Source organism: Spermophilus citellus (genome assembly GCF_964194105.1).
Source record: "Spermophilus citellus genome assembly, chromosome: 2".
NCBI lineage: Eukaryota > Metazoa > Chordata > Mammalia > Rodentia > Sciuridae > Spermophilus > Spermophilus citellus.
The window spans coordinates 137896911-137904040 of record NC_138183.1 but is presented as its reverse complement, the minus strand read 5'-3'; the positions used below and the strand labels follow the sequence as shown (position 1 = coordinate 137904040).

Genomic DNA, 7130 nt, shown 5'->3' with positions numbered 1-7130 from the left:
CAGTGACAGATTCCACTCCACACAACCAACCTTTAAATGAAATAAAGATCGTAACATGTTCTAGCTCTAACAGCAAAGAGTCAGACAGCTCTTTGGGGTTTAGAAATTTAGAAGAAATATTCTGTCTAAAATATGCTTTTCCCAGAACAAATGAACAACAAACCATACTTAGAAATTGGTCTCATGGGAAGGGCCAGAGATTTCCTTTTCTGTAACAGAGCAGTGGCCTCTGCTGACCTTGGAGGTTTGCATCATTTCCTGTCCAGGAGCTGGGGGGGTCTTAGAGGGTTCTCATCTCCTTTCCATGGTTGGTAGGTTAACAGATGGAGAAGCTCAGGGATGGAGAGCAGTCCTGCTTCCCCTGGCTGGTTCATGGCAGATCAAGGCTAGGCCTCGAACACCCTGGCTCCAGTTCAAAGAGAGAAGCATGCTTTACCCAGAAAATAATCACTGGTAAGTCAGACTAAAGGGCAGGTTAGGCTCCATGTAGGAGGGTCTCGATTGTCAACCGTGGTGGCAGGACCTGTCTTACCTGAACTGTCAGTGTTCTGTCAGGGTAGAGGGGATGACAGGAGTGACAACACTGTCATGATGAGTCACAGCAAAGAGGGATCACACCGTCCCACTGTCTGTGCAGTTCAGAATAGTCCCAAGAGGAAGTCTATCCAGCCCTGTCCTTGTGCCCTTTGTTATCCTTTTAATGAGCATATCTATTACCCACATCAAGAGGATTAACTTTCCTCACAGCAGCTACAATAGGGATACAGCACCTTGCTTGGGTTCTGTGCTTGTTTCCTTTGGAAAGAGTTAAAGGGCTGAGCTAGCTGAGTTTCAGGTTCTGAAGGAGGTAAGAAAAGCCTGTTATGCCTCTGTAGAACGATTCGATAGCAGAACCTATATACAGAAATAGAAATAAAATCTATATTCTCTCCAGTTAGAAGGAATTTCCCTCTAAGGTTCAATAACTTTCAGGCAAATGCTGACTGCAGTTTTCAAGAACAGAAGGCTAGGCTAAGGTCTGAGTCTACACACACACATCATCCTGGTGGAAATTACTGGTGGTCTCATGGCATCTGAATTTAAGGAAAGATGGCAATTGTGCCCTTGCTGGGAAGAGGGGCTGACTCAGGGCTCAGAAACTCAGACTTTTACATTTCCTATCCTTCAGTTACACTTGATATTTCGTGCTTACTTTTGCAGTCAGAAGGTAAACGTGGATTAACTGATTAAAAAAAAAAAAAGCCACGTTAGCAAAGCAACAATTTCAGGTTAGTAAGTAGCTGCTTAGGTTCTGGAGATTCCATTTTAAGAGCAAAATAATTCTTTTTCACATTATAATCACATTATCTCTAAACTGGAAAACATTTCACCAGATTTGGTTCAAAGTAAACTAGACGCACTTTAACCTTGAGCAAAGACCAAGGTTAAAGTCAAGATTCAAGGAAACACTGTTGTATTGTGTGGAAAGGTCCAGAAAGGTAGAAAATGGAAAGTAGCTCAGAGGGGACGGGGCGGCTCAGAGGGACAGGGCGGCTCTGGGCTGACCTCACCACCATCCCCCTCCTGGCGGCTGCAGTGGGTCCAAGTCCCAGTGACCAGCAGTATTTGGTCTGGTTTTTCTTTCTAGAATTTTCATTCACTTGTTTGTCTCTTCCACTAGAGATACAGCTCAAATTCATCTTTGTGGAAAACTTTTACACTGTTGGTGGGACTGCAAATTAGTACAACCACTATGGAAATCAGCACAGAGGTTCCTCAATGGGCCAGGCATGGGACCACCATGTGACCCAGCTGTGCCACTTCTAGGTATTTATCCTGAAGAAGTAAAGCCCTCTTACTCCAGTGACACACGCATACCTGTGTTTACAGCAGCACAATTCACAATAGCCGAACTGGAACCAGCTCATTTATCCACTTATGGATAAATAATAAAGAAAATGTGGTATCTAGACACAATGGAGTTTTACTCAGCCACAGAGAAAAATGAAATGTTGGCATCTGCAAGAAAAATGGATGGAAATAGAAACCATTATGTTAAGAGAAATAAGTCCAACTCAGAAGGTTAACGGTTGAATGCTTTCTCTCATATGAGAAAACTAGAGAGGAAGAAGGAAAATTGGAGTGGATCTTGTGGAAATCAAAGGGAGATCAGTAGAGGAAAGAGATCAAGGGGAAGGAGAGGGGAGGGAGGGGGAAGGGCTGGGGAGTGATACTGGCCAACTTATATAGTTAATATGTGTGCATGTACAAATATGTAACAACAAATCTTATCGATACGTACAACTATAATGCACCAATATAAAATATGTGAAACAAAATTCACCTCTGCAATCATGGCGCCTGCCTAGCACATGTCTTGGCAGACAACAGCACACAAAGAATATTTGATAAATGGATGGATGAGCAGATGGATGAGTGGGTGTATGTATGTATGGACAGATGACTAGAAAGAGTGAGTGGGCATTTATCCTTGGGTTGTTTTATATTCTTGTCACCTGTTCTATACTCGTTGGGGACTTTTCAGCCTCAAAGTAAATATGAACCTCTTTCACCTATGAGATAGGCAGACTTATGGCATTGCTCTCCTCTGAGGGTGGCCAGCATGTAGGAGGAGTTCAATACACACATGTGCAGAAGTGATAATCTTGGAGAGGTGCTCTGATCTCTAGAGAGCACTTAACAAGCTGAGATCACCAACAGCAGGGTGCTTGGGAGGAACCAGCTCAGCACTGTAGTGGACAGCACCTACAGATGCACATTCCTCTTTGGTATCTGCTCCCCTTCAGGCCCTCCCTCTTCCCCCAGTCTGTTCCAGGCAAACCCCTCCCCCAAACTTCCTCTCTTTGTATCCATGAAGTGCGAGTCAAGTGCCAGCAAATTTGATTTTACTGCTCCACATGAATGCTAGCCAATTTTCCAAGTGGGAACCCTGAAGATAATAATTGAACGTTGTCTTGTCTGGATGCGTCCCCTCTAGTGGTTCCCTGGTGGTAAACCACTGACACAAAAGGATCAGAACAGCAGCCAATGGAGTGCAGTGTGGTGTGTGCTTGGCACTCCCAGGCACTGCTGTGTGCAAGGCCCCACTGGTTTGTATGGAGATGGGTGACATGGGCATACAGGTCCATATTTTTTCTTGGGCAGTTTGGCTCAGGGAGTATGGTGAGCATAGTCAATGAGCCAATTGGGGCTGGTGACCTGCTCCATGGTTTGGGTCCTTGGCTGACTACTATGTCTGTGTCTGTGGAAGAACATGGTGCTACAGAACTTCAGGTACCACTCCTGCTTTGGGGACACAGCCAGCAGAGCCTGTCCTTGGTGAGCAATTTCTGGGCAATCAGAAACAGTCTTGAACTACACACTAACATAAGAAATTCCATCTGAGATGACATGGCTTTGTGTTGTATTTCACCTTCTAGGAGGGAGCGATCATACTCCATTATTGATGACTCCGGCTACTGCACGGAGAGAAGCTGTGGCTAGTGAATGTGATGGGTGACCCTCCTGCAATGGCTTTGCACTATGAGAGTAGCCGGAGAGGCCACTCTGTCACGATTACTCACCCATAAGTACCTGCAACACTCACCCACACCCAGCTTCCTCATTTCCTCTGGGCTGATGAAGGAGACAGGAAGGGAAGGAGAGATGACTAGGCCAGCACAGTGAGATCACCGCGAAGCTGGGGTTCTGGCTCTGCATGGTGGAGGTAAAAGCTCCGATTGCATTTTATAGGTTTTCCACTCTCAGGAGGCCAAAGCTGAGGAGTGAGGCCTCCATCTGAGCCACAGTCTCAACAATCCCACCAGCTGGCTGTCCTCATGCTTTCTGCACAGTGGCAGAGGTGCCCATGGGATCAACTCCCTCACTGTCAGCCTTGGTCAGTGAGACAATAACCAAGAGCTCAAGAAGGTCTCTGTACAACCTGGGAACATGGGCAGTAGACATCTGTGCCACTGGAGACCCCTAAGACCAGCTTCAGCTGCAAAAGGGCCATGTCCAGAGCTACCATTTGTCTTTCCAGGCTTGTGCCCTATCTGCTAATACAGAATTCCAATTCTCCACAAAAACATCACCTTTCTTTTCCTGACATCCTCAGGGGATGAGTTTCTACACACGGGATTGAATCTGCTGGTATCTCTGCAGTGTGCCCTGGGCACACCGTGCAACATCAGTCCAGTTGTCTCTGTAGGACACCACTGCCTCCCAGAGCCTCTGCCTCACCACCTTGGTCTGCTTATGGGCTCTATGGTTGCCTCTGCCACCACCCACAGGGCAATGGGACCAATGTGTCTGTGCCGTGAACAGGACTTGCTGCATCTAGGTACGAGCTCTCTGTCGGGTCATGCTGTAATAAAATCAGAGGCACTGGCTGGTGCCCTGCTGCCACACTGAATTTTAGTCAGTAATGTTGAATAAGAGCCATCTCCTGTTATGCAGAGATGGGGACATGAAGGCGTGCTCCCAAATAAGTCAATCAGTGACAGGCATCACCAGGTACTATGAAATGTCTTGCACATTGAGGTTGCTTAGAGTTTACTTAATAACTTTTAAAATGTTATAGAAGATTGTTAAAATTAGAAAAATGGTTTGCCAAATTAAACACAGCTCTAGGTTCATAGATACCATTAAAAATAAATAACATGTAGAAAGTGAATATGTGTTAGATGGACACACACCTTTTCTGTTATTTATTTCCTTAGAATGGTCACCTGGCAGCATACCTGTGGTGCTTTGGAAACTTCCTGTTGACAGACGCCACCTAGTGGACAGGGAGCAGCTGCTCTAGATCCATTCAATGAACATGCTGACTTAGTGTTTATGAACAGGGGAACCCAGAGAACACTGGCTCCAGAGAAGTGCGTCCCAACTGGCAACATGTCACGTGGAGGGTTAAGTCATCAACTTTAAGTTGGCTATGGCAGGACACAGGAAAGCAGCAACAGTGCTTCATCTCAGTGCTTCCATCCCTGACACACTGGCCAGCTTCCAACCAAGCCCTCCTGCTGACAGGTCTGCATAGGGGCAGGCAGTGGTCATGGTCCACACTGGAGATCACAGCATGCCAGCTGTGGAGCTGCAGAATAACAGCATCTTTACCTCAGAGGTTTTATTATCTGTTTTTTTTTTAAGATGAGATAAATGAAAAATTGAGATGTAACTTGTTTATGGTTACATATCTAATAAGCTTTCAAACCAGTTCAGAGCCAGGGTGGTTCGATTCCCATGTCTGTGGGCTTCTAAAGAACCCTGATCTTTGGGCTACCCAAGTAAGGATATGCTGGAGGATGCTTCTGGTCCCATGCAGTTTCTACTCTTCCCCCACTCCTCTCCCTCTTTATCCTTCCTTCTCTTCCATCTTCTCTCCTCTCTCTCTCTCTCCTTTTCCCCCTTCCTCCTTGCCTGCCTCTCCCCTTTTCTTTTGTTGGCGAGGCAAGAGGGCAATAAGATATATACAAGCTGTTCAGCAGTAAGCTTGGATTGGTGAAGATGAGACACTAGGAGTAGGAAAACGTGAATTGCAATGGCCAAGAGTTTGAATCATCAGAAAGTAAAGCACCTGTCCTGGAAGGGTCTTGGAGATACATGGGATTGGGCACATTACAGCAAAGACCAGTATACAGGACTTCTTGCTTGTGAAGCATACAATGAAGAATGTAGAAACATTTCCCTGCGGGAGGATATTTGTCCCTGAGCCTACTTACTCCATCCAGTGTCACCTTTCCAGATCTCTATGGCATGTTCTATGCAATATTAAATTCCATGCATGCACATTTTAAATGCATTGCCTTTGCACTGCTCTTAGAATTGTTTCCCGTGCAAAAATCCCAGCTGAGCACTCCTGTTCTTCCCTGGGAATGGCCTTACTATTTAAACATAGGACTCTTCTGTGGCCCCCAGAGCACAAAAGAGCACAGAGTGGGCCTCCAATGTATTTGTAGAGCTGAATTTTTATTAGGGGGCTTGTTGGGCTCCTAGAGATAGAGTGGACTTATACCATGAGACAGTATTCAATAACTCTTACATTACTCTTTTGAGTTCCCTTCTTCTGAAACAGATGCTTTCCTGCTATCAGGACTACTGGTATATTACAACACCAGGGCTTTCTGAGCTGTAACTAAAGCATTTTTAAATTTCAGCAGGACTGCTACTTTATTTTACTTACTAGACCATATCTGAACACATCTGTGCTTTATGAGAGGTTCACATGCTCCTGACATGCTCTACTGCATGGGAGGACATACTTTCTGAGAAGCAAACTGTACTTGGCAGATGAAGTGCCAGGCAACTGTGGTTACATAAGTGGTAAGTTGTGCTTGGCTAGAGGGCACTGCTGTTTCCCAGACAGGCCTGTGCAATTGGTTCCTAGGTGTATTGCCCATGCTTCCCTGGCCAGCAGATTGCCTCTTTCCCTCCTTCTTGCCTGGCCCTCTGATAGCCTTGGTCAGGAGGCCTTGGCCCACTGGACCCTTGATTTACCTGCAGGACAGGCTCTCTGCTTTCCATGGGCCCCACCCACAGGCGGTCCTGAACACCTGCTTAAGCTCTGCTTGTTCTGAAATTCTTTCAGGGTGGTCAGTAGCCCTTGGGTCCCATGCATCTAACACAATGCCCTGAACAGTTTAAGTAATCAGTACCTAGTTATTGCAAATTACGAATATCCATTTCATATTAAATAAACACTTTAAAAATGATTTGTAGTAGAACAGAGAAGGAGGAATATAAACCCATATTAGCCATTCAGGTTTATTATAGTGTGTGCACGTTATTGTAGCTTGAATCTTGCCGTGGTTTATTATGGAAATAAAACTCGTTTTGCTCAATTCAATGGTGAATAAGTACAAGCAGCATGCAAGGTCAGCGCACAAGCCGAAGTCCTTAAGACGGGTAGATAGCTGGTTTGCCTTTGAACTCTACCCCTTTTGTTTTTCCTAGAGGAAAAGAGGTAAGACTGCCGCTGGAATTACTTCAGTAGGAGTCCACGTATCGAGGCATAATTCTAGATAAGTCATCCCTATAGTGTTTCTTTAGGCTGCCCTGGATCATGGTGAAATTTCCAAGAGGAAGGAGGCATTTGAGGGGCGGCAAGTGGGGGTTAAGCAGCGAACGGAGCCGCTTTCGGTTTTAGGGAA

The 7130-nt window shown here is 45.6% G+C and overlaps 1 long non-coding RNA gene across 1 annotated transcript; it reads left to right on the top strand.

The window, feature by feature from the left end:
• The first annotated feature begins 325 nt into the window (after window positions 1-325).
• LOC308640765 lies at window positions 326-5202 on the top strand. Its single transcript, XR_014020348.1, has 3 exons — window positions 326-453; window positions 3420-3706; window positions 4701-5202. It is a non-coding gene; the product is annotated as an uncharacterized lncRNA (long non-coding RNA).
• Window positions 5203-7130: the final 1928 nt, after the last annotated feature.